The sequence below is a fragment of the Babylonia areolata genome, chromosome 4 (assembly GCF_041734735.1).
Source record: "Babylonia areolata isolate BAREFJ2019XMU chromosome 4, ASM4173473v1, whole genome shotgun sequence".
In the NCBI taxonomy this organism is placed as follows: Eukaryota; Metazoa; Mollusca; class Gastropoda; order Neogastropoda; family Buccinidae; genus Babylonia; species Babylonia areolata.
Genome location: NC_134879.1, coordinates 43,931,158 through 43,956,157, shown reverse-complemented (window position 1 = coordinate 43,956,157; position 25,000 = coordinate 43,931,158). Strand labels below are relative to the sequence as shown.

The following is a 25,000-nucleotide window of genomic DNA, read 5'->3' as shown; positions in this document are numbered from 1 at the left end:
GATATCTATGAGTTTTTAAGGGTGAAACACCTAACCTGAAGCGTATCAATGCTTTTCTAACAATGTTACTTATTTTAAATACAACTTGGGGAATGTCAGAAACTGATTTAAATGAAGTATAAAAAGAAAACCGTTCTCCTGAAACACCACTATTCCAGCCCTGAAGAAAATAATCTTTTAATCTCTGTTTGAACAGAGACAAAAATCCCTTACTAAAGTCCACCCCTTGATTTTCCCAAACATGTCCAAATCCATAACGATATAACGTGAAACACCTATTAGGAACCCGGTTGTTTTTATTGTTACAGTGTAAGTCGTAAAGCATTTTGTGTTTTGAATGGTAGACGGTGTGAAGGCATAGTCACTGAGAAAGGAGAGAGAGAGAAACACAGAGAGATTTCAAAGAGAGAGAGGGGGGAAGAGAGAGAGGGAGAGACAGACAGAGAGGGAGGGAGAGATAGGGAGAGAGAGAGAGAGAGAAATGGGAGGGAAGAAGGGAGAGGGAGAGAGAGAGACAGAAACCGATACATAAAAAGGACCCCCCCCCCAACACACACACACATGCACGCACAACTCCCCACCTACCCACACACATTCTAAGTTTTGCTCTTTGACTGATCTCAACTCGGAATCCAACGTGCGCTGTTAAACCACGTTAACTTGTAATACTCCTTCTCACACTTTTTCCCTTTGGCTGACCTTACTTGTAACATCTAGGAACAGCAGAAATTTGAACACAGAAAGAAATGTCAGTTTCAATTTCTCAGAGAGGCATCACTGCGTTCGGACATATCCATATACGCTTCACCACATCTGCTAGGCAGATGCCTGACAAGCAGCATAACCCAACGCACTTAGTCAGGCCTCGAGTGCAAGCATATAATCATATATGTGTACCTGTTAGACATCAGCTTTTTATCGAGCAGATTTTGGTGCAGCGTATATGGAGCAGCCCGCACTCTTCGACACTTCCTTGATACTGACATAGACCAGTCCACCTGTCTGCCTGCCTGTCGGTCTGTCTGTCTGTCTGTCTCTTCCTCCTTCCCCCTCCCTCCCTGTCTCCTCTCCTCTACACCTTTTTTTTTTTTTTTTTTTTTTTTTTAAACCTCCTTGTTCTCTTTGTCGGCACGTTCCCAGTCTCTGTGATTTCAGCACCAGCACCGCTGAAGCCAAAGCTGCAGAGGAGGAGAAGGATCAACACGGAAAGATGCCCGTGGGGACTGACGACAGAGAGCGGGTGAGTGAGGGATAGGGAGGGTGAGGGAGGGAGAGGGAGGGTGAGTGAGGGAGAGTGAGGGAGGGTGAGTGAGGGAGAGGGAGGGTGAGTGAGGGAGAGGGAGGGTGAGTGAGGGAGGAGTGAGGGAGAGGGAGGGAGAGGGGCGAGTGAGGGAGAAGGGTGGGTGAGGGAGAAGGGTGAGGGAGAAGGGTGAGTGAGGGAGAAGGGTGGGTGAGGGAGGGTGAGTGAGGGAGACGGGTGAGTGAGGGAGAAGGGTGGGTGAGGGAGGGTAAGTGAGGGAGAGGGTGAGTGAGGGAGGGTGAGTGAGGGAGAAGGGTGGGTGAGGGAGAAGGGTGGGTGAAGAAGGGTGAGTGAGGGAGAAGGGTGGGTGAGGGAGGGTGAGTGAGGGAGACGGGTGAGTGAGGGAGAAGGGTGGGTGAGGGAGAAGGGTGGGTGAGGGAGACGGGTGAGTGAGGGAGGGTGAGTGAGGGAGGGTGAGTGAGGGAGAAGGGTGGGTGAGGGAGACGGGTGAGTGAGGGAGAAGGGAGTGAGGGAGAGGGTGAGTGAGGGAGACGGGTTGGTGAGGGAGAAGGGTAAGTGAGGGAGGGTGAGTGAGGGAGAAGGGTGAGTGAGTGAGAAGGGTGAGTGAGAGAGAGGGTGAGTGAGGGAGACGACTGGGTGAGGGAGAAGGGTGAGTGAGGGAGAAGGGTGAGTGAGGGAGAAGGGTGGGTGAGTGAGGGAGAAGGGTGAGTGAGGGAGAAGGGTTGGTGAGGGAGATGGGTGAGTGAGGGAGGGTGAGTGAGGGAGAAGGGTTGGTGAGGGAGAAGGGTGTGAGGGAGGGTGAGTGAGAAGGGTGAGTGAGTGAGAAGGGTGAGTGAGGGAGACGACTGGGTGAGGGAGACGACTGGGTGAGGGAGAAGGGTGAGTGAGGGAGAGGGGTGAGTGAGGGAGAAGGGTGGGTGAGGGAGGGTGAGTGAGGGAGAAGGGTTGGTGAGGGAGAAGGGTGAGTGAGGGAGGGTGAGTGAGAAGGGTGAGTGAGGGAGAGGGTGAGTGAGGGAGAAGGGTGAGTGAGGGAGAAGGGTGAGTGAGGGAGAAGGGTGAGTGAGGGAGAAGGGTGAGTGAGGGAGACGGGAGAGCGAGGGAGAAGGGTGAGTGAGGGAGAAGGGTGAATGAGTAAAAGGAAGATTGAGTAAAAGTGTGAGTGAGGGAGAGGGTGAATGAGGGAGAAGGGTGAGTGAGGGAGATTGGTGAATGAGTAAAAGGGTGAGCGAGGGAGAAGGATGAATGAGTAAAAGGAAGATTGAGTAAAAGTGTGAGGGAGGGAGAGGGTGAGTGAGGGAGAGGAATGAGGGAGAGGGTGAGTGAGGGAGAGGATGAATGAGGGAGAAGGGTGAGTGAGGGAGAAGGGTGAATGAGTAAAAGGGTGAGTGAGGAGAAGGGTGAATAAGAGAGAAGGGTGAGTGAGGGAGAAGGGTGAGTGAGGGAAGGGGATAAAGAGATGGAGTAGAGAGAAGAAGAGGGAAGAGGGAAGAGGGACGCGAGAGAGAGAGAGAGAGAGAGAGAGAGAGAGAGAGAGAGAGAGAGAGACGGCGACAGAAAGACGGGGTAGAAAGAGGAGGAGGGAAGAGAAACAGAGTGGAATTGGGGGCGGGGAAGAGAGAAAGATGGACGGGGATAGAGAGAATGGGGGAAATAAAGAAGAGGTGGCAAAGAAAGAAAAAAGAGTGGGGTTGAAAGTGGGGAAGAGAGTGAGAGAGAACCGGGGTAAAGAGAGAGAGGGGGGGAGAAAAGAGAGAGAGTGTGTGTGAGAGTGTGTGTGTGTGTGGGGGGGGGGGGGTGAGAATGAGAGAAAAGGACGGGGGAAAGAGAAGAGGGGGCAATGAAAGAGTGAGAGAGAGGGACGGGGATACTGAGAGGGAGGTATAAAAGAAGAGGGGGGGGGGGGGCAGAGAAAGTGAGTGGGGTTGAGAATTAGGGAGAAGAAAATAAACAGACGGGGATAGAGAGGGGGGAGGAAAGGAAGGAGGACAGAGCGAGAGAGAGACAGACAGACAGACAGACAGACACACACACACACACACACAGACACACACACGACCTTGGAATAACCAACAGACAGACCGAAGAGATGGTCAGCACCGTTATCATCCAGAACTGTCATTCCAGCACCAGCACCACTATCTCAACAGGAATGAAACACGTTCGAGAAACGGAATGGTTTCCCTGAGGTTTAGTCACCAGTGAAGACCTTTTCGGGGATAGAGGGTCGGGTGTGGGGTGTGGGGGGGAGCGATGGGGCCGGGGGAAGGGGGGCGGGGGGGCCCACCACGGAGTTGTACTCTATAACGGTGCAGGGCCGATTAGCCTATTCCAGTTTTGCCTGTTCTTTTGGTCGCGTCGCCATTCCCAAGTACCTCCAGAGTGTTTGACTCTTAGTCCTGTTTTTTTTTTTCTCCCGTCCATTACCGTTTCGCCTATTCAGTCTCTCTCTCTCTCTCTCTCTCTCTCTCTCACGCTCTTCAAAAGGGCGTTGTAACGCTGAATGGACATTAAAATCTTTGTCTTGTCTTGCTTTGTCTCTCTCTCTCTCTCTCTCTCTCTCTCTCACACACACACACCCACACCCACACACACCGAACACAGAGAGACCACTCTAGCGATGAAGAGCAACCGAGTACAAAAGGTGAACAGGGAATAGGCAAGCAGGGATAACCAACTATTGAGTGATAGGCGAACATGGAATGGACGCAACGGGAAAGGGCGAAACTGATGAACCCTCTCTATAACCAGTGTTGGTGTCGTGTGTTACACTACAGTGAGACCAGCAACACCTCGCTGCAACAAGTTAGCCGTAGCTTCTTCCTCTGATGATCGGGCAACCGTGGTTACGAGAGTGTGGGGGTTGGGGGAAGGGAGGGGTGTGAGGGAGGGTGGGGTCCGTGGGGGGGAAGGGAAGGGGGGAGGAACAGGAAGGAGGGTGGGGTTGAGAGGAGGGGGGTGGGGTGGGGGGGGGCTGGAGGTGGTTTGGCGTAGGCGGTTGGCTTTTGATGTCTTCCCCCACGTCGCTCTCAGTCCTACCCGCTAACGTCCCTCTACCGCTGCTACTTCTGCTGCTGCTTGGGTGTGGGGGCCAGGGCAGATAATCAAAGACTTGGGGAAGGCAGGAAAAAAAAAGGGTTAAGAGAGGAGAGCAGAGAACAAGAGAGAGACAGACAGACAGACAGACAGAGACAGACAGACAGAGAAGATAGGAAGTGAGTGAGAATTAAAAGAGGGGAGTGGAAAGGTAGAAGTACAAAGAGAGAGCGAGAGGAAGAGAGAGAGGCTGAGGCGAGACAAGACGAGGCAAAATTTCTTGTTTTCAAAGAACACGAACAGAGAGAGAGAGAGAGAGAGAGAGAGAGAGAGAGAGAGAGAGAGAGAGAGAGAGAAGAACTCATCAATATAATTATGCAAATCGCCGCCGAGGTAGACCAGCGACATCGTACATACAGGGACAACTCCTCGGCCGGGTGTTGGGCACAGCTACCAGCACAAAATGAGAAAGGAAGAGGGGAGAAAACTCATGACTGAAGCGAGAGGGAAAGGTGGGAGGGAGGGAGAGCTAGCAGTAAGGGAAAGGTGGAAGGGAGGGAGAGCTAGCAGTAAGGGAAAGGTGGGAGGGGATGAAGAGTTAGCAGTAAGGGAAAGGTGGGAGGGAGGGGCGGGAGAGCTAGCAGTAAGGTAAAGGTGGGAGGGAGGGGAGGGAGAGCTAGCAGTAAGGTAAAGGTGGGAGGGGATGAAGAGCTAGCAGTAAGGGAAAGGTGGGAGGGGATGAAGAGCTAGCAGTAAGGGAAAGGTGGGAGGGGATGAAGAGCTAGCAGTAAGGGAAAGATGGGAGGGGATAGAGAGCTAGCAGTAAGGGAAAGGGGGGAGGGGAGGGAGAGCTAGCAGTAAGGGAAAGGGGGGAGGGGATGGAGAGCTAGCAGTAAGGGAAAGGTGGGAGGGGATGAAGAGCTAGCAGTAAGGGAAAGGTGGGAGGGGATGAAGAGCTAGCAGTAAGGGAAAGATGGGAGGGGATGGAGAGCTAGCAGTAAGGGAAAGGTGGGAGGGGATGGAGAGCTAGCAGTAAGGGAAAGGTGGGAGGGAGGGGATGAAGAGCTAGCAGTAAGGGAAAGGTGGGAGGGAGGGGATGGAGAGCTAGCAGTAAGGTAAAGGTGGGAGGGAGGGGCGGGGAGGGGAGGGAGAGCTAGCAGTAAGGGAAAGGTGGGAGGGAGGGGCGGGAGGGGATGGAGAGCTAGCAGTAAGGGAAAGGTGGGAGGGAGGGGATGGAGAGCTAGCAGTAAGGTAAAGGTGGGAGGGAGGGGCGGGAGGGGAGGGAGAGCTAGCAGTAAGGGAAAGGTGGGAGGGAGGGGCGGGAGGGGAGGGAGAGCTAGCAGTAAGGGAAAGGTGGGAGGGAGGGGATGGAAAGCTAGCAGTAAGGGAAAGGTGGGCGGGAGGGGATGGAGAGCTAGCAGTAAGGGAAAGGAGGGAGGGGAGGGAGAGCTAGCAGTAAGGTAAAGGTGGGAGGGAGGGGAGGGAGAGCTAGCAGTAAGGTAAAGGTGGGAGGGAATGAAGAGCTAGCAGTAAGGGAAAGGTGGGAGGGGATGGAGAGGTAGCAGTAAGGGAAAAGTGGGAGGGGATGAAGAGGTAGCAGTAAGGGAAAGGTGGGAGGGAGGGGATGGAGAGCTGGCAGTAAGGGAAAGGTGGGAGGGGATGAAGAGCTAGCAGTAAGGGAAAGGTGGGAGGAGATGAAGAGCTAGCAGTAAGGGAAAGGTGGGAGAGCTAGCAGTAAGGGAAAGGTGGGAGGGGAGGGAGAGCTAGCAGTAAGGGAAAGGTGGGAGGGAGGGGATGGAGAGCTAGCAGTAAGGTAAAGGTGGGAGGGGATGGAGAGCTAGCAGTAAGGGAAAGGTGGGAGGGGATAGAGAGCTAGCAGTAAGGGAAAGGTGGGAGGGAGGGGATGGAGAGCTAGCAGTAAGGGAAAGGTGGGAGGGAGGGGATGGAGAGCTAGCAGTAAGGGAAAGGTGGGAGGGAGGGGATGGAGAGCTAGCAGTAAGGGAAAGGTGGGAGGGAGGGGATGAAGAGCTAGCAGTAAGGGAAAGGTGGGAGGGAGGGGCGGGAGGGGATGGAGAGCTAGCAGTAAGGGAAAGGTGGGAGGGAGGGGATGGAGAGCTAGCAGTAAGGGAAAGGTGGGAGGGGATGAAGAGCTAGCAGTAAGGGAAAGGTGGGAGGGAGGAGAGGGAGAGCTAGCAGTAAGGGAAAGGTTGGAGGGAGGGGAGGGAGAGCTAGCAGTAAGGGAAATGTGGGAGGGGAGGGAGGGAGGGGATGGAGAGCTAGCAGCACGGGAAAGGTGGGAGGGGAGGGAGGGGATGGAGAGCTAGCAGTAAGGGAAAGGTGGGAGGGAGGGGAGGGAGAGCTAGCAGTAAGGGAAAGGTGGGAGGGAGGGGATGAAGAGCTAGCAGTAAGGGAAAGGTGGGAGGGAGGGGAGGGAGAGCTAGCAGTAAGGGAAAGGAGGGAGGGGAGGGAGGGGATGGAGAGCTAGCAGTAAGGGAAAGGTGGGAGGGGATGGAGAGCTAGCAGTAAGGGAAAGGTGGGAGGGGATGGAGAGCTAGCAGTAAGGGAAAGGTGGGAGGGGATGAAGAGCTAGCAGTAAGGGAAAGGTGGGAGGGGATGGAGAGCTAGCAGTAAGGGAAAGGTGGGAGGGACGGGATGGAGAGCTAGCAGTAAGGGAAAGGTGGGAGGGGGTGGAGAGCTAGCAGTAAGGGAAAGGTGGGAGGGGATGAAGAGCTAGCATCAAGGGAAAGGTGGGAGGGGATGGAGAGCTAGCATCAAGGGAAAGGAAAGTGGGAGGGGTGGAAGATGGGGCGAGGGTGGGGGGTGGGGGGGGGGGATGTGGTTTAAGTCTTGCCTTTTTCTCCCCAGGAATTTTATTGTCTGTACTTTTTTTGTTCGGGAGAAATCTAAAGACTGAAGCTGGAGTTTGGTTCGCTGAACGACAATAGCTCACTCTTCTATTTTCTTGAAGAACAGTTTGTTCCACTTTAGAGTTATTATTATTATTTTCAGACCTACGGCTGTCCCACCTGCCTTCCGCCCTCTCTCCCAACCCCCTTCCTCCCCACTTTCCGTGTAGTTTTTGTCACGTGCTTATCATGCACAAGCTCAGGAAGACCGAAACAAAACAAAAAAAAAAGAAACGATTATAATGAAGGACAATGAAACCTTAAGCCTTTTCGCACGTGTGTGAAGCGATTCACGTTCACGATAGGGCGAAAATGTATTACACAAAGAAATTAAGGAAGAAAAAGAAAGAAAGAAAGAAAGGAAAGCAAAAAACAGATGGAGGGAAAATAAGGAAAAGAAAAAAAAGAAGAAAGAAACGAATAAAAATCGGTTTCTATTGTAGTCGAAGATGTCGTTCTGTCTCCTATTTCACGTACATCTTCACAAAACTCCCCCCACCCCCACCCCACTGTACTCTTTCCTAACGGGTATTTATTTATTCAGACGTCCTGCGAAAAAAAACCCCACATGTCTTGAAGCTCTATGTCCTTACGAGCACAAACAATATAAAACAGCCACACAATTCGTTTTTACATAGACCAGAAAATGACACAACACCAGGCAACAATAGAATTTCCGAAAAGTTAAAATCAAAAAGGGTAATGTTATATTGTCTCTACTGTCCCGAAAGCTTTTCCCTTCGGCTAATACACACACACACACACACACACACACACACACACACAGCAGCAGCAGCAGCAGCATCTCCGAAGGGGGGCTCTGACAAACATCCCTTCATCAGAGAAGTGAATCGACATTTATTCGTTTACGCGGCAGGATGCCATGAAACATTCAACAGACACGAGGTCAAACAGGCGAAATGAATCCCTTGATAATTCAAGTTACGATGGATCTGTGTAGATATGGGAGAAGGGGAGAGGGGCTGGGGGTTGGGGGGTGGGGGGGGGGGAGGCACTTATGAGGTTGACACGAGAATGTGATCACGATCACTCTTTTTTTTTCCTGTCTCATCTTTCTTACTGTTTCAGTGGTATTACTGTTTCAGTGGTATTAATTAAGAAGGAAGGGGGCAGAATAGTTCAGATGCTTGTCTGCCAATACAGGCCTGACTAAGCCCGTCGGGTTATGCTGCTAGCAGGTCAGGCATCTGCCTAGCAGACGTGGTGCAGCGTTTATGATTTGTCCGAACGCAGTGACGCCTCCTTGAGAAACTGAACTGAGCCTGGGTTCGATCCCGCTCTCGCCCTTTCTCCCAAGTTTGACTGGAAAATCAAACTCGAACAGGTACATAAATATATATATATATATGCATTATGCATGCACACAAGCTCTGATAAAGTGCATTGGGTTATACCGCTGGTCAGGCATCTGCCTAGCAGATGTGGTGAAACTGCAACTCAGTGATATTATTCCCTCGCCATTCACACGCTGAAACCTTCATGCACAGCCACAACCGGAATCGTTCTGGTCACAGTCCCAGAGTCGGCAGTCCACATGTAGGGAGCTGTCAAAGTCAGACCCTCAGGAGGCTACTCACCAGAGGAGACCCTGCGCTGCTGCCGATTCACTCAAGCGGTGATCGGTGGTGTCTGTTCTCATTCAACACACGCAGACCACCACCACTTGTAACTAAATCTCCCTACCGACTGTAATAATGGCTTAAGCCGTGGACAGGGGTGGTGGCCATAACCATGCCCCTCCAACAACAACACCCATGGAAACGTCGACATCGATGACGTTTGACACAAACTCATCACAAACATGGAAGATTCTTCTTCTTCTTCTTCTTCTTTTTCGTGGGCTGCACCTCCTACTTTCACTCGTATGTACGCGAGTGGGCTTTTACGTGTACGACCGTATTTACCCCGCCATGTAGGCAGCCATACTCCGCTTTCGGGGGTGTGCATGCTGGGTATGTTCTTGTTTCCATAACCCACCGAACGCTGACACGGATTACAGGACCTTTGATGTGTGTATTCGATCTTCTTGCGTATACACACGAAGGGGGTTCAGGCACTAGCAGGTCTGCATATAGTTGACCTGGGAGATCGGAAAAATCTCCACCTTTTACCCACCAGGCGCTGTTACCGCGATTCGAACCCGGGACCCTCAAATTGAAAGTCCAACGCTTTAAACACTCGGCTACTGCGCCCGTCAAACATGGAAGATTACTTGAATCCAAAACATACGAGAACAGGAAAGGGCACAGGATATGGAAAACCTGCATCGTGTGATCAGAGTGAACATGACGACGATGCTATTATGGAGATCCAGTGAGGTTCCCGACAACATCACTAACTGAACTGAAAGTAAGAGATAAGAGATGAGTTTCACTATCAATGTCCAAGCAGCTCAGGTCTGTTTGGGTCTTGGTTCAAAAAAGGATGCGTTGCTCGCGGAGCCGAGTGAACCTCATTTCATAACACGTCCCGGCGTCAGTAATGCCTGAATACAAAACACAGACGCCGGCAGTTCAGTTCAATGACTCAAGGAGGCGTCACCGCGTTCGGACAAATCCATATACGCTACGCCACATCTGGTAAGCAGATGCCTGACCAGCACAGCGTAACAAAACACGCCTGGTCAGGCCTTGAGGAAAAAAATAACATAAAGTGAAAGACAAATAGGATACATTACCGGCAGTGTTGGTCAAATAATACACTCCGAAAAACGCATCCGCTAAATGGACACTTGGATATATATGTGTGTGTGTGTTCGCAGTCTCCCTGTTTGAGCCCGGTACATGCAAGGCACGATCAGCTAGCTTTAGGAAGATGCTGGCCACAGGCCGAAACATCCCTCAATCATACTGTGCCGCTGACGGGGTTCGAACCGAAGACGTCGTCACTCCGTGATGCTAACCACTTCGCCACGGTGACAATGATATAACATTGATATCAGCAGTTTCCACCAGGGAACAATCGCTGAGGTGAAAAGTTTAGCGTCACAGAGTGACCTGACGACTGGGTGGACGTGAGTTTGAACCCCGTCAGACACTCTGTGTGTGTGTGTGTGTGTGTGTGTGTGTGTGTGTGTGTGTGTGTGTGATGATTCATATCCGTGTGTATATCTGTATATATATTCTCTCACTCTCTCTCTCTCTCTCTCTGTGTGTGTGTGTGCGTGCGTGCGTGCGTGCGTTCATTCGTTCGTTTGTTCGTTCTTTAGTTTAACGTCTTTTCACTGAAAGTGATATTTGACGAGGGTAGGGAAAAAATCGAAGGGGGAAAAGAAATTACTGTGTACACATACGACTGTGAAAGAGTGTGTGCGTGCGTGCGCGTGTGTGTGTGCGCGCGCGTGCGTGTGTGTGCACATAGAAAATGATTGATTTAAGGTTTGTTTAATTTTTTTAAGCAAAACAATATAACTTCTTTCTAATGAAAAACTAACAACTGTAACAGCGAATCAACTGGACTATCTAACAAGGATTTGAAAAAGTCATACATTAGCAATGGACTTCTGAAGACTGTCAACATTAAAGATGATTTCAGTTCAGGGATGTGAGACTTGAACATATGGCAAGTTAGCATATGATCGGCTGTTATGTGAGCACCACAGATGCAAAAAACATTACCGACATACTTGGTCTTAAAACAATTCATTTTCCATCTGCAGATTAGAGAAATGATTTGGTAATGTTTTCCATGAAACCATACATTTTCTGAAAATCTTTATGTAACTCCGAGTTACCGGTGTTTTTTGCTTCAAGCGGAAATTTTGACCATTGGACTTTTTCTACCATGGTGTAACATTCCTGTAGTGAAAACGAGATATTTAAATGTGACTCCTTCATGAATTTTGTAGCTCCCTTTTTTAGCCAAAATGTCAACTTTTTCATTATAGTAAAAACCGCAATGAGAAGGAATCCAGCATAACAGCCTCTTAGTAAGAGTTCGTGAATCAAATGGTTGATTTCAATAATGAGTTTTATACCTAACCGTTTCTTTCAAAAGTTCAATAGCGTGAAGAACTGATTTAGAATCAACACAAAATAGAATCTGAAATATAGTTTTCGGAAAGGATGTAATAAAATTTAACGCCATTAGAATTGCTATGAGTTCAGCTGTGAAGATGGACTTATTCTCTCCCAGATGAAATGAGTGGTCTTTGTGTGTGTGTGTGTGTGTGTGTGTGTGCGTGTGTGTGTGTGCGCGCGTGCGTGTATGCGTGCGTGTGTGTGTCTGTGGACAAACTGGATAACTAGACAATGCCCAAAACCTTCACCCATTGATTAATAATCTCTCTCTCTCTCTCTCTCTCTCTCCCCCCCCCCCCTCTCTCTCTCTCGTCAATATTACGAACAGTCCACACACAACGACCGTACAAACAAGCAAGATCACGTGTGGTGGACACAAATAATTGTCCATCTCCTCCCTCTCTCTGTCACACAAACAAACACACGCGCGCACACGAGCACAACACACACACACACACACACACACACACACACACACACACACACACACACACCCGTGCGCATATGAATACACACAGAGAAAGAAACACACACGCACACAGACAGAGGGGACAACAATCACTATGACAACTGATTCCTCTGTTTGGTCTCCGTCCTTAAAACCATGAACACTATACAATAACAATATGATTTTTTAAACGACAAAAACAAACAAAAAATCAAATCAATACATTCTCGAAATGGCTTGAATTTTGAGCAGTTTACCCTCTGCTTTCTAGCAAGTTACATATAACAAATTGCCGTAAATGTCATTCGAAACTTTCTGTACTGCATCTCTTCTAAATTCCAAGGACAGGAATGTTGTAAAAAGAAAAGTTCCAGAGAGAGAGAGAGAGACAGCGAGAGAGACAGAGAGAGAGAGAGAGAGAGAGAGAGAGACAGAGACAGAGAGAGAGAGACAAAGACAAAGACAGAGACAGGCAGACAGACAGAGACACACAGAGAGAGACAGACAGAGAAAGAGTTTGTTAAATAGACTGACAAAGAGACAGTAATATGTCATATTCCGCATGGTCCTCCAGATCAGTAACATCCTTCACCTCCCCTCCCTCCCCTCCCCCCCCACCCCCCCAGAAAACTCTGATCCAGGTCTCGTGCACGTGTCGCTTCCTTCTTCGCGACAGGAAATGAGGGGGAGATAATGACCCCATGACCCCAGGAGGGGGGGGAGGGCGGGGGTCAAAGTAGGAACCGTAGTACTTGACTCCTCCTCCACCCTCTCCCCCATCCCTCACTCCCCTGACCAAAGCTTCAGTTGACGTGCACCGGTTAACTCACTCAGTACGGCCAGTCCTCTCTTCTCCTCTACACAGACCCCTCGGATGTCCAGTGGGTGTCTGAATGACCCAACCTTTGGCTTCCGTCGTCAGAATTGTGGTATTCTTTGTCAACATTCACCTCTTCAGTATAAGAGCCTTCCTCTTGCAATATTTTGATGGTGGTAATTGGGGTGAAACGCTGTTAACGTCGTCTCTTTCGCCGTTCGTATGAGAGAATTAAAGCTCTGCGCAAATTGGGGCGAGCGAGTCTTTTTTTTTTTTTTTGCTCCGCGTCAACCGCTTTCTGGTCTGGTGGAGGGGGAGGGGGGGGGGGGGGGGGCAGGTGTCGGCGGCTGAACCGTGGTTCGGGCCGGTGCGCTCAAGGTTCTCTCGCTTCCTGGGCGGGTGCGTTGCCTCTGGGCCACCGCTCCACATTAACACAGCGATTCAATTCGTGGGTCATCCTTTTTCTTCCCAATTTTTCAATGTTTTCTTTTTTGTTTGCTGTATTTTATAAAATGAACAATATTTCGTGAGGAAAAAAATAAATAAACATAAAAAAAATGTTCTCAACTGGGCGAAGGCTGTCCTGAGAGCAGATAAGATGAAATGTGATGGGACATTCAATTAAAACAAACACTGAGATATAAGGAGAGAGAGAGGGGGTGGGGGGGGGGGGGGGAGAAGCGCAAAGCAGGGCAGAGGAACGATACAAGAAAAAGCGACAGAAGCGATTCACTTGTAAAAAGCACATTAACAAAGAACAAAGACGGGCAAGAGAGAAAAACAGATTTCAAAAACAAATAAGAAACAAGACAGAAGATGACGACGACGAAGAAGAAGACCAAGAAGAAGTAAAATACGATGACAAAGAAGATGGAGGAGGAGAGGGAGGAGAAAGGAGGAGAGGTAGGAGGAGGAGAGGTAGGAGGAGGAGGGAGGAGAGGGAGGAGGAGGAGCGAGGAGGAGGGGGAGTGGGAGAGAGGAGGAGAGGGAGGAGGAGGTAGGTTGGGGAGGGAGGAGGAGAGGGGGAGGAGAGGGGGAGGAGGGGGAGAGGAAGGAGGAGAGGGAGGAGGAGGGAGGAGAAGAAGCAGGAGGAGGAGGAGGAGAGGGAGGAGGAGGAGGAAGGAGAGGAAGGAGGAGGAGGAGAGGGAGGAGGAGGAGGAAGGAGAGGAAGGAGGAGGAGGAGAGGGAGGAGGAGGAAGGAGGAGGAGGAGAGGAAGGAGGAGAGGAAGGAGGAGGAGGAGAGGGAGGAGGAGGAGGAAGGAGAGGAAGGAGGAGGAGGAGAGGGAGGAGGAGGAGGAAGGAGAGGAAGGAGGAGGAGGAGAGGGAGGAGGAGGAGGAAGGAGAGGAAGGAGGAGGAAGGAGGAGGAGGAGAGGGAGGAGGAGAGGAGAGGGAGGACGAGGGGGAGAAGAAGGGGGAGGATCTTTGACACTCCATGCAAGAGTGAACTGGTACCTGAATTCGGTTGGAGAATGTTAAAACGGTTAAAGAGAGAGAGAGAGAGAGAGAGAGAGAGAGAGAGAGAGAGAGAGAGAGAGAGAGAGAGGCTTCGGCCCCGCCTTCTTTTGGCGAGCCCCAGACACAGTGGAGAATCTACAATGTGACCATTTTCTTTTTGTCGTCATCGTCTGTTCTGCAAATTAATGATATTGTTTGGATGTCGATAGTTCTCTTAAATGTTCTTTTCTTGAGAATCAGGTTGGGTCACATGTCGTTCCAGTAGGAATCATTTCCCATTGCCCGTATGTATTTGAACTGCGCATGCGTTAGTTTGTGTGTGCGCGCGCGAATGTGTGCGTGTGTGTGTGTGTGTGTGTGTGTGTGTGTGTGCGTGTGTGTGTGTGTGTGTGAGATAGATTCAACACGCAGAATTGTTTTTCGTGTTGCTTAACGACACCTGAAACAAACTGTTGACAATAGACTGGGCTTTGGATACGCTCAGACAGATGGATCAAGTTTTCATGCGTGGTCAACTATGTTAGCTATGCTATTTTTTTTTTATTCCTGTACCATCGGCAACGATTTTTCCCACTCAGCTACTGTCCCCTGACTGCCTTTGTTTGAGCAAACAAACTAGTTGGTGCACGGAAATCAGCATGCCTCTGTGTATGTGTGGCTACAGCTCTGCACGACTTTACTCGCAGAACAGAGATCATGTTCAGGATGGTTGATTTTGTGTGGTGTTCTGTCGTTGTGGTGATTGTCAGTCACTCCTATCGATTTTATTTCGCGAGCGCACACGCACTCGAGTACACTGAAATAAATACACGTACAAGCACACACACGCGCGCGCGCGCGCACATGCGCATGCACACACACACCAACACATTGGTTAGCTCATGTGCAAATGGAGTTGCAGCATTTCTGTGCTTCCTAAGTTTTACTGAATGTGGTAGACCTCTGCAACTGAAGACAGGGGGTGCGGCTTTTGCTGTTCTGGCTGTATCCAATGTTGGGTTACTGAGATTGTGCGTTGACACTGACATACTTTCTTTCTCTCTCTCTCTCCCTCTCTCTCACTCTCTTTGTCTTTATCTGTGTGTGTGTGTGTGTGTGTGTGTGTGTGTGTGCGTGCGTGCGTGCGTGCGTGTGTGTGTGTGTGTGTGTGTGTGCGTATGTGTACGTGCGGGTGCGTGTGCGTGTGTGTGTGTGTGTGTGTGTTTGCCTCCAGCTTTCTTCTCTCTCCCCCATTTTTCCCCTTTCACGGGCGAGATGGAAAAAAAAAGTATTGTTTGCTTAATCTATTACCCTTAGAAATAAAAAATATCACACACACATACACACACACGCGCGCGCGCGCACGCACGCACGTCAGCCTCACAGGATAATAACAAGGACACCCTTACCACCCCTCGCCCCGACCCTCCCCACTGCAACACGTTTGTAACACAACTTGAATTATCGAGGGATCAGATGGACCTCCGATCTGGTGAATGTTTCATGACATTCTACCAGCCACTGAATGCCGAGTCACTCCACTGACACCCAATGAAAATGCATCACGAGAGATCATCATACACAGAACAAGTGTCAGCACTGACCTTAACATGGATATAATTTTAAAACAAAACCAAAAAAACAAACAAAAACAAAAAAACTGGGTTCTGTAGGAATGTGTTTGATAAGAAAATCAGCCATGGGTAGTCTCATTTCCTGGTGTTTGTCTTGGGACTGACCAGCAAAGCAAAGCAAGGCAAGGCAAGGCGCTTATTTCGTGTGCCCCCTGTGGGCATTGAAACATTACATACGTTCACCTTTTACGCGTATCCTATAGATATAAAAAGAGTGATGACAAAAACAAGGAGTTGGCTCATTCGTTCAATCACTTAATATACACACTGACAAGCACTATTTCACTCATAATACAAACAAAAAACCAAAATCGTATCAATAATGAAAAGAGCTACGTATAGCAGAAACCAAGGACTTAAATTTTAACAGTATTCTTTGGTGCGGTTTTTTTGTTTTTTTTCCGAAAACAATAGGTAGAATTTAAGGGAGTTCGGGCAGATTCTATAATGTCTAGACGTGGTGAAAAGGGCTTTGTCTGGCTACACAACACGTGGTGAAAAGGGCTTTGTTTGGCTACACCACACGTGGTGAAAAGGGCTTTGTTTGGCTACACAACACGTGGTGAAAAGGACTTTGTTTGGCTACACAACACGTGATGAAAAGGACTTTGTTTGGCTACACAACACGTGGTGAAAAGGGCTTTGTTTGGCTACACAACACCTGGTGAAAAGGACTTTGTTTGGCTACACAACACGTGGTAAAAAGGACTTTGTTTGGCTACACAACACGTGATGAAAAGGACTTTGTTTGGCTACACAACACGTGGTAAAAAGGACTTTGTTTGGCTACACAACATGTGATGAAAAGGACTTTGTTTGGCTACACAACACGTGGTGAAAAGGGCTTTGTTTGGCTACACAACACGTGGTGAAAAGGACTTTGTTTGGCTACACAACACGTGGTGTAAATAACTTTGTTTGGCTACACAACACGTGGTGTAAATAACTTTGTTTGGCTACACAACACGTGGTGAAAAGGGCTTTGTTTGGCTACACAACACGTGGTGAAAAGGACTTTGTTTGGCTACACAACACGTGATGAAAAGGACTTTGTTTGGCTACACAACACGTGGTGAAAAGGACTTTGTTTGGCTACACAACACGTGGTGAAAAGGACTTTGTTTGGCTACACAACACGTGGTGAAAAGGACTTTGTTTGGCTACACAACACGTGGTGAAAAGGACTTTGTTTGGCTACACAACACGTGGTGAAAAGGACCGCCAACGTGTCAGGATTCACAGCCTTTTCCGACCAAAGGAGCAGTGATTTCATATCCATTGCGTTAAAAAAACAGTTTGTGTTTGTTACTGCGTTCGGAAAAAATCCATATACGCTACACCACATCTGCCAGGCAGATGCCTGACCAGCAGCAAAACCTAACACGCTTTGTCAGGCCTTGAGTGTATGTGTATATATATATTTGTGTTACCTATCAGAGTGGATTTCTTCAGAATCTTGCCAGAGGACAACACTCTCGTTGCCAAGGGTTCTTTTTCAGTGCGCCAAATGTGTGCTGCACACGATACCTCGGTTTATCGTCTCATCCGAACGACAAGACGCTCAGTTTAATTTTCAAGTCAAACTCGGGAGAAAGGTCGAGAGCGGAATTCGAACCCAGACCTCACGGGCTGTAGAGGCAGTTGAGCGTCTTAAGCATTCTGCCACCTCCCCCCTCCTGTGTTGAGAACAGACGAGGGCTGCCTGCCCGTTGCACCCTTCATGAACCCAGTACTGATGTCAAGTTTATGCAACCAGCCGGAAATACGACACGACCCTGTAATTACACAACAAACCAATTCAGGAACTATCCAACGATATTCAATAAACGAAGCCATCAAATATTCATCAGTCCAACCACCGACCACTCAACCACCTTACCAATCGATTAACAAAGCAGAGACGGAGGGGGTGAGCGTGAGAGAACGAGAGAGAGAGAGAGAGAGGGGGGGGGGGGAAAGAAGCAGAGAGACTGAGACAGACGAACAGTCAGAGAGACAGAGACCGACAGACAAAGAGAGAGAGAGATTGACAGATCGACCGACTGACAGGCAGTGTGAGAGATATAGATGTAAAGACAAAGAATGAGACAGACAGACAGACAGACAGACAGAGACAGAGAGAGACGGACGGACGGACGGACACACACACACACACACACACACACACACACACACACACACACACACACATACACACACACACACACTCCCGTTCCCCCTCCCACCTCCACCCCACACACGTGGGTGAGAGAAAGAAAGAGAGAGGGGGAGGGAAGAGACAGACAGACTGTGACAGACAAGACAGATATAAGGTTGAAAGAGAGAAAAAAGAGACAGACAGACAGACAGACAGAGAGAAATACAGACAGGCTGAGAAACAGATGTAAAGACTGACAAAAGTGAGAGACACAGACAGATAGACGGACAGATACACACACACACATACCCCTCTCACCCCTCGCTCCCACACACGTGGGGGGGGGGGGGGGGGAGGGGGGGGTATACACAGATCACCCAGAGAAAGAACCCATTCCGACAAACAACAACAACACCAGCATATCTATCTTCTTTTCTCTTTTTTTTTGTTGTTGCTATCCCACCGGCCCCCTCCCTCACCCCTCACCTCCAGAACACAGCCCACAGCACCCAGCTAATGGCATGGGCAGGTCTGTCTGGAACAGTCCACGGTCGTTCCCCTCGCTCTCTGGCGGTCATCCATCCATCCATCCATCCGCTCCGTCCGTCAGTTTGTACGTCGCTTGTCAGCACGCCCCCTACGCCTGCAGTACGACCACGGAAATTATCGCTCTGTCTGTTGCTTGGAAATGAAACGCCGCCCAATGCCAGATAACATTTCCACCCGTCAACCTTCCCCCTTCCCCCTGAGCACCCCCCCGCCCCCCATCCCCCGACCCCCTCCCCAAGTGCCAAGAGTTGCCACTGAGGGGGAAAGAAAGAAAGGGTTTTCGTTGGTGGTTCTCCATCTCCCATCAGAAAAGCGACATGCAGCAACAGCAACAACATCAACAATGAGCACACGTCCACAATTATAAATAAAGCAGCAGCAACACCACCACCACCACCACCACCAGTGAATGCAGGTATGCACGTATGCAGTTACAATATGCAGTAGTAGCAACAACAACAACAACAACAAACACATGAACACAGCAGCAGCAGTGGCAACAACAACAAATACACGAACACATTTACAATATGCAGCTACAGCAAAAACACCAATGAACTCACGAACACAATTACAATATACAGTAGTAAAACAACAACAACAACACTAACACATTTACATTATGCAGCAGCAACAATAACAATAAACACATGAAAACATTTCCCAGCAATAGCATATTTACAATACGCAGCTACAGCAACAACAAATACACGAACACATTTACAATATGCAGCAGCAGCAACAACAAAAACAACGTACATACTAATACAATTACAATCAACGGAGAAGCAGCAACAACAATGAACACACGAACAATTGCAATGAGCGAAGTGGCAACAACAACACCGGCGAACTCACGAACACATTTACAATACGCAGCAGTAACAACAACAACAAACACACGAACAATTACAATCCATGCAGCAGCAGAAATAATAGCACACAAACACAGTTGTAACACGCAGCAACAACAACAAAAAAGCAAACGAACGCATTTATAATACGCAGCAGCAACTCTTTTTTTTTCCCTTCATTTTTTTTCTTTTTTTCTTTTTTTTGCTGCCCCATCATCTGCACCGTTTCAGTTGCATTTCTCCCACACCGCTCATTTAGATTCCTCCAAACACGGCCACACCCGGGTTCGTCCGTCACAGTTCCAGCGTCGGCAGTCCGCAGGGAACCATCGATGTTAGGTCGCCAGGAGGCCACACACCAGAGGAGACCCTGCACTGCTGCTGAGTCACTTCGGTGGTGTTCAGTGGTGCCTGTTCTGATTTAATGTACACCACCTACTAAGCCCCCTACTAACGACAATAATGGTTTAGTCGCGGAGCCAGACTGAGTGAGCGTCCCTACCAGAGTGGAGACCGCCACCACGTCCTTCAAACAACAGCCCCCCATGAATCTGCCGACACTGAAGACATTGACAGGACTCACCCCAAGCACGGAAGTGGAGGGGTATCGAAACTGAGGTCACCATGAGAGCAGGGCATGAAAGGCCACAGACTTTGAGACTGTTTTGTTTATACTGATGATAATGGAGGAGGAGGAGGATGACGATGATGATGACAATGTTCCTAAGGAGGTCCATTTTTGGTTTGGGACTGCGTGACAAGGCTGTACTCTACGCTTCCTGTCATAATGATATCCCGGCGTTAACCAGGCCCGAGAGATACAGACACTTGCAGTGTTGGTCAGGTAATTAGAGCAACACACCCAAAAACGCATCCTTGAAGTGGATGACACTCGACTGTGTGGTCCCAGTCTTCCCATTATTTTAAGCCCACAGCACACTCAACTCTAGGTAGGAGCCGGCCACGGGCCGAAAAACCTACCTCCGCTGGGATTCGAACCTGCGTCCTCCCAGCCGTCAGTCCGCAACGCTAAACACTTCGCCACGGCGGCTGGTCAGCAGCAACATTTAACAACTACCACACGAACACATTTACAATCAACAAATCTCAAGTCGTGGCCCAGAAGCGACACAGTCCACTAACGAAATGAGCGGATCTGCGGTCTGTCTCGTGGTTTGATTTAACTTTCTGCCACCCAGCCCCCTCGCTTCTCTCTCACCAAGCCGTTTGGTCACAGAAACCCCAACGCTGCAGTCAGACCTTGAGTCAGCAACAGAGCAAGACATCATGTCACAGTCCAGCTCTTTTCTTCTGTTCGGTTTAATCAAGGAGCTGCTGCCCTCTTCTTTTCGCTCTTCAATTTGTCCGTTGATTAACTAACTCATTGTCTGTATATTCGGAACAGTAAAGGCCGGGTGACCTGGGTGCGGCCCGCCCCCCTCAAAGTGTAAAGAGTTAAGGGCCAAAACACTTGACTGAGGGGGGCTTCTTCTCTGAAAACCTTGTACTGTCCAACTCTCCCTAGAGTTTCTTATCACCAGTAGGGGTCGGGCAGAGTGCTGCTTTTCACATCTTCATCCCACCCCCTCGCCAACGCCATACCGCCCCAACTACTGCAAAACCCGCCTGATCAGTTACTACCTGATTATTCATCACGTGCGTAAACGAGATGCACTACAAAGGCTTAAGGGGAGACTATTGTCAATATTTGTGGACTTCCGGTCTTCTACGCACACCCGAAAGAAGTACAAACGTACCTACCCATTGCATCCGGTACATGATGTACCGATCAGTGCACCAAGTACCTGAACGGCAAATGTCTGTGACCAATTGTTCAGTGTGCTATCTCTGACGGTAACTGACTCTCAAATCCAATGGTTTTGCGCGCTAGCTCTGACGGTAACTGACTCTCAAATCCAATGGTTTTGCGCGCTAGCTCTGACGGTAACTGACTCTCAAATCCAATGGTTTTGCGCGCTAGCCCTGACGGTAACTGACTCTCAATCCAATGGTTTTGCGCGCTAGCCCTGACGGTAACTGACTCTCAATCCAATGGTTTTGCGCGCTAGCCCTGACGGTAACTGACTCTCAATCCAATGGTTTTGCGCGCTAGCCCTGACGGTAACTGACTCTCAATCCAATGGTTTTGCGCGCTAGCTCTGGCGGCAACAGACTCTCAATCCAATGGTTTTGCGCGCTAGCTCTGGCGGCAACAGACTCTCAATCCAATGGTTTTGCGCGCTAGCCCTGACGGTAACTGACTCTCAAATCCAATGGTTTTGCGCGCTAGCCCTGACGGTAACTGACTCTCAAATCCAATGGTTTTGCGCGCTAGCCCTGACGGTAACTGACTCTCAATCCAATGGTTTTGCGCGCTAGCTCTGGCGGCAACAGACTCTCAATCCAATGGTTTTGCGCGCTAGCCCTGACGGTAACTGACTCTCAAATCCAATGGTTTTGCGCGCTAGCCCTGACGGTAACTGACTCTCAATCCAATGGTTTTGCGCGCTAGCCCTGACGGTAACTGACTCTCAATCCAATGGTTTTGCGCGCTAGCTCTGGCGGCAACAGACTCTCGAATTCCAAGCAAAAGACAGCTGCGGACAAAGTACGTTTTCAGAAAGAACAAAAAAGCGATCTGTGTATGAGGCACGAGAAAGCTGCTAAGTTGGCAGTGTAGATTTTCCCCACCGTTGTCAGCAGCTGGCTTCTTCATTCCTGCATTTGTTTCGCTTTGTCTCGTTATCTGTTTGTTTGCTGATTTTGTTCTGGTTTTTTCTTGTTTGGCATTTCTATGTATTAGCCCCAAGACCCTGCTGTAGGGATAATCTGTCAGTATGTTTCGTAATGTTCCATCGTTGTGAAAAAGTACACACACCGTTGTTGTATATGGCCTAGAAAAAAACAACCGAATTATGTACACATACACCCTCCCTCCCCCGTCCCCCCACACACCCACCGAGGGAGCAATAATAATAATAATAATAATGGTATTTATATAGCGCTGGATCTTGTGCAGAGACAAATCAAAGCGCTTTCGCACCAGTCATTCACACGCATGCATAACTCTAATTCTGCAGAAACTAAAGACAAGAGGCAGGCAAGGGAGGCTATTTTGGGAAGAGGTGGGTTTTAAGGCCAGACTTGAAAGAGCTGAGTGTGGAGACTTGACGAAGCGAAAATGGAAGTTCATTCCAATCGCAAAGTCCAGAAACAGAGAAAGAACGGCGGCCAATAGTCGAGTGTTTGAATCTGGAATCTGGAGCAGAGGGAGAGAGAGAGACAAGAGAGAGAGGGAAATAGCCGACCTCCCAACTGACATGCAAAAAGGATTTGCTATCCACTCCCGAACTGTGCTGCCAGCGGCCAGAAGCAGGACAGAACTGCGAGAGATTCGAAGAGCAATCACGAACATCATTTTCATGTTCAAACTCCCGTCGCTCTTTATTGTGAATTCAAGAGAGAGAGAGAGAGAGAGAGAGGGGGGGAGAGAGAGAGAGAAAAAGAGAGTGAGAGAGAGTGAGTGTGTGTGTGTGTGTGTGTGTGTGTGGTTGTGTGTGTGTGTGTGTGTGTGTGTGTGTGTGTGTGTGTGTGTGTGTGTGTGTGTGTGTGATAGAAAGAGAGAGAGAGTAGTATAAGAAAAGAAGATGGAGATGCGAAGGAGAAGGAGCAGGAGGAGGAAGAGAGAGAGAGAAACAGAGAGAGGGGGAGAGGGAGAGGGAGAGAGAGAGGGGGGAGAGGGGGGAGAGGGAGAAGAGGATGATGAAGTAAAACGACAATCATCATCACTGTCATAGCGATAGCGACAGGGAACACACTGTTGATCTATGGAAATCACAACATGGAAGGGAAAGAGCTCTGTATATATATATATATATATATATATATATATATATATATATATATAACAACAACAAAAAACCAACGCAGAAGACCCAGAATGAAAATAAAGCCCGTTTCCATGAAAAAGAAAAAAAAAAAGAAAAAGCACATCGCAGTGTGTGGAATCAAACCCCGGCTCTCTCAGGACCACACGGAGCTGGGGCTGATCCAGTTGGAAAGAACGCACTCGCTTAAGACGAAATTATGAATATTCATAATTACACAAATCTGTGGGGCTGTGGCGTTTCCACGCTCACCAAACTGAACCCCTCTGCCTCTATACAAACAACTTTTCTCAAACTCTCATTTCCCCCTCTCCCTGTGAGTCCCTGTCATCCAACGCCCGTGGCCTTTGTCAGTCTTTACGTTGTTGTTATTTGGGATTTCTGTATTTCACTGTCGTCTTGAGGTACATAATGTTTCAATAAACATGTTTTCCTTCACAGCGCCCGTGTGGACAAAGCGAGAGGCGGGAGGGGAAAGAGAGAGAGAGAGAAAAGAGAGAGAGAAAGAGAGAGAGAAAGGAGAGACAGAGACAGACAGTCATAGACAGACACAGAGAGAGGCAGACACACATGAAGATAGAGAAAATGTATGTGTGCCTGCGTACGTGCGTATAGTGTGTGTGTGTGTGTGTGTGTGTGTGTGTGTGTGTGTGTGTGTGTGTGTGCGTGCGCGCTTGTGTTGTGTGTGTGTGTGTGTGTGTGTGCGTGCGTGCGCGCTTGTGTTGTGTGTGTGTGTGTGTGTGTGTGTGCGTGTGCGCGCGGGCGTGTGTGTGTGTGTGTGCGCGCGTGCGCCGCGCGTGTGTGTCAGAGGAGAGAGACGGGGTCCAAGGACAAAAACAAAACCATGATCTGCGCTGTTCCAACCTCCGCACAAGGCAGGACACAGAGAACTCAGTAACCCAGGAAGAGCCAATAACCAAACCAAAGAGAAAACTATTGAAAGGTAGGCAGAAGAGATGGAAGAGGAGGAAAAAATGGTGGTCGGAGGAAATGAGAACTATGGCAATCACCGTCATCCTAACAACTGGAAACAATTGCACGGTCCGCTCATGAAATATCCATAGCAATCACCATTATCATATTTTCAAAAAAAAAAGGAAACAATGCAATGTACTGTCCTTTCATGAAATAATATCATTTCAACAACTGGAGACAATGCACTGTCCGTTGATGAAATAACAACCATCACCATCCTCATTACAACTGGAAAAACACAGCACTGTGCGTTCATGAAATAACAATTACAGTCACCATCCAAATTACAACTGGAACAAGAGAGGCAAGGCCTTCAAGACTCACTTGTGATAAATTAAGTCCCCTTGCATTAATTACAGATTAATTTCCCTTTTTTACTATCTGCACCAAAACGTTCGCAAAATAAATAAAAATTCCATGCTTAGCAAAAGAAGTTCCTGTTTGAACAAAAAATGATAATAATGACTCCTCTTGTTGTTGTGTCAGAATAAGAGGTCAAAGTGCCAAGTTTAGAGAATACAAAAAATATAAATATAACAGTAAATGCAGTTTCCATATAATTAGGCTTCTTTTTTTATTTTTTGTGCCCATCCCAGAGGTGCAATATTGTTTTAAACAAGATGACTGGAAAGAACTGAATTTTTCCTATTTTTATGCCAAGTTTGATGTCAACTGACAAAGTATTTGCAGAGAAAATGTCAATGTTAAAGTTTACCACGGACACACAGACACACAACCGAACACCGGGTTAAAACATAGACTCACTTTGTTTACACAAGTCAGTCAAAAACACAGCACTGTCCGTTCATGAAATAACAATTACAACCACCATCCTCATTACGGCTGGAAAAACAGTGCACTGTCCGTTCATGAAATAACAATTACAACCACCATCCTCATTAAAACTGGAAAAACACAGCACTGTCCGTTCATGAAATAACAATTACAACCACCATCCTCATTACGGCTGGAAAAACAGTACACTGTCCGTTCATGAAATAACAATTACAACCACCACCCTCAT

The 25,000-nt window shown here is 48.6% G+C and overlaps 1 protein-coding gene across 3 annotated transcripts in view; it reads right to left on the bottom strand.

Annotated features, from left to right (window-relative positions):
• The window catches only part of LOC143281211 (uncharacterized), a 113,701-nt gene that overhangs the window by 50,483 nt on the left and 38,218 nt on the right, over positions 1–25,000 (bottom strand). Inside the window, exon 1 of one of the 3 annotated variants that reach the window (XM_076586289.1) lies at positions 18,198–18,343. The exons of the other annotated variants lie outside the window; for them this stretch is intronic. The gene's annotated coding sequence lies outside the window, so the exon portion shown is untranslated. Of the gene's footprint in view, positions 1–18,197; positions 18,344–25,000 lie in introns of those variants that run through there. 3 annotated transcript variants of the gene reach the window in all.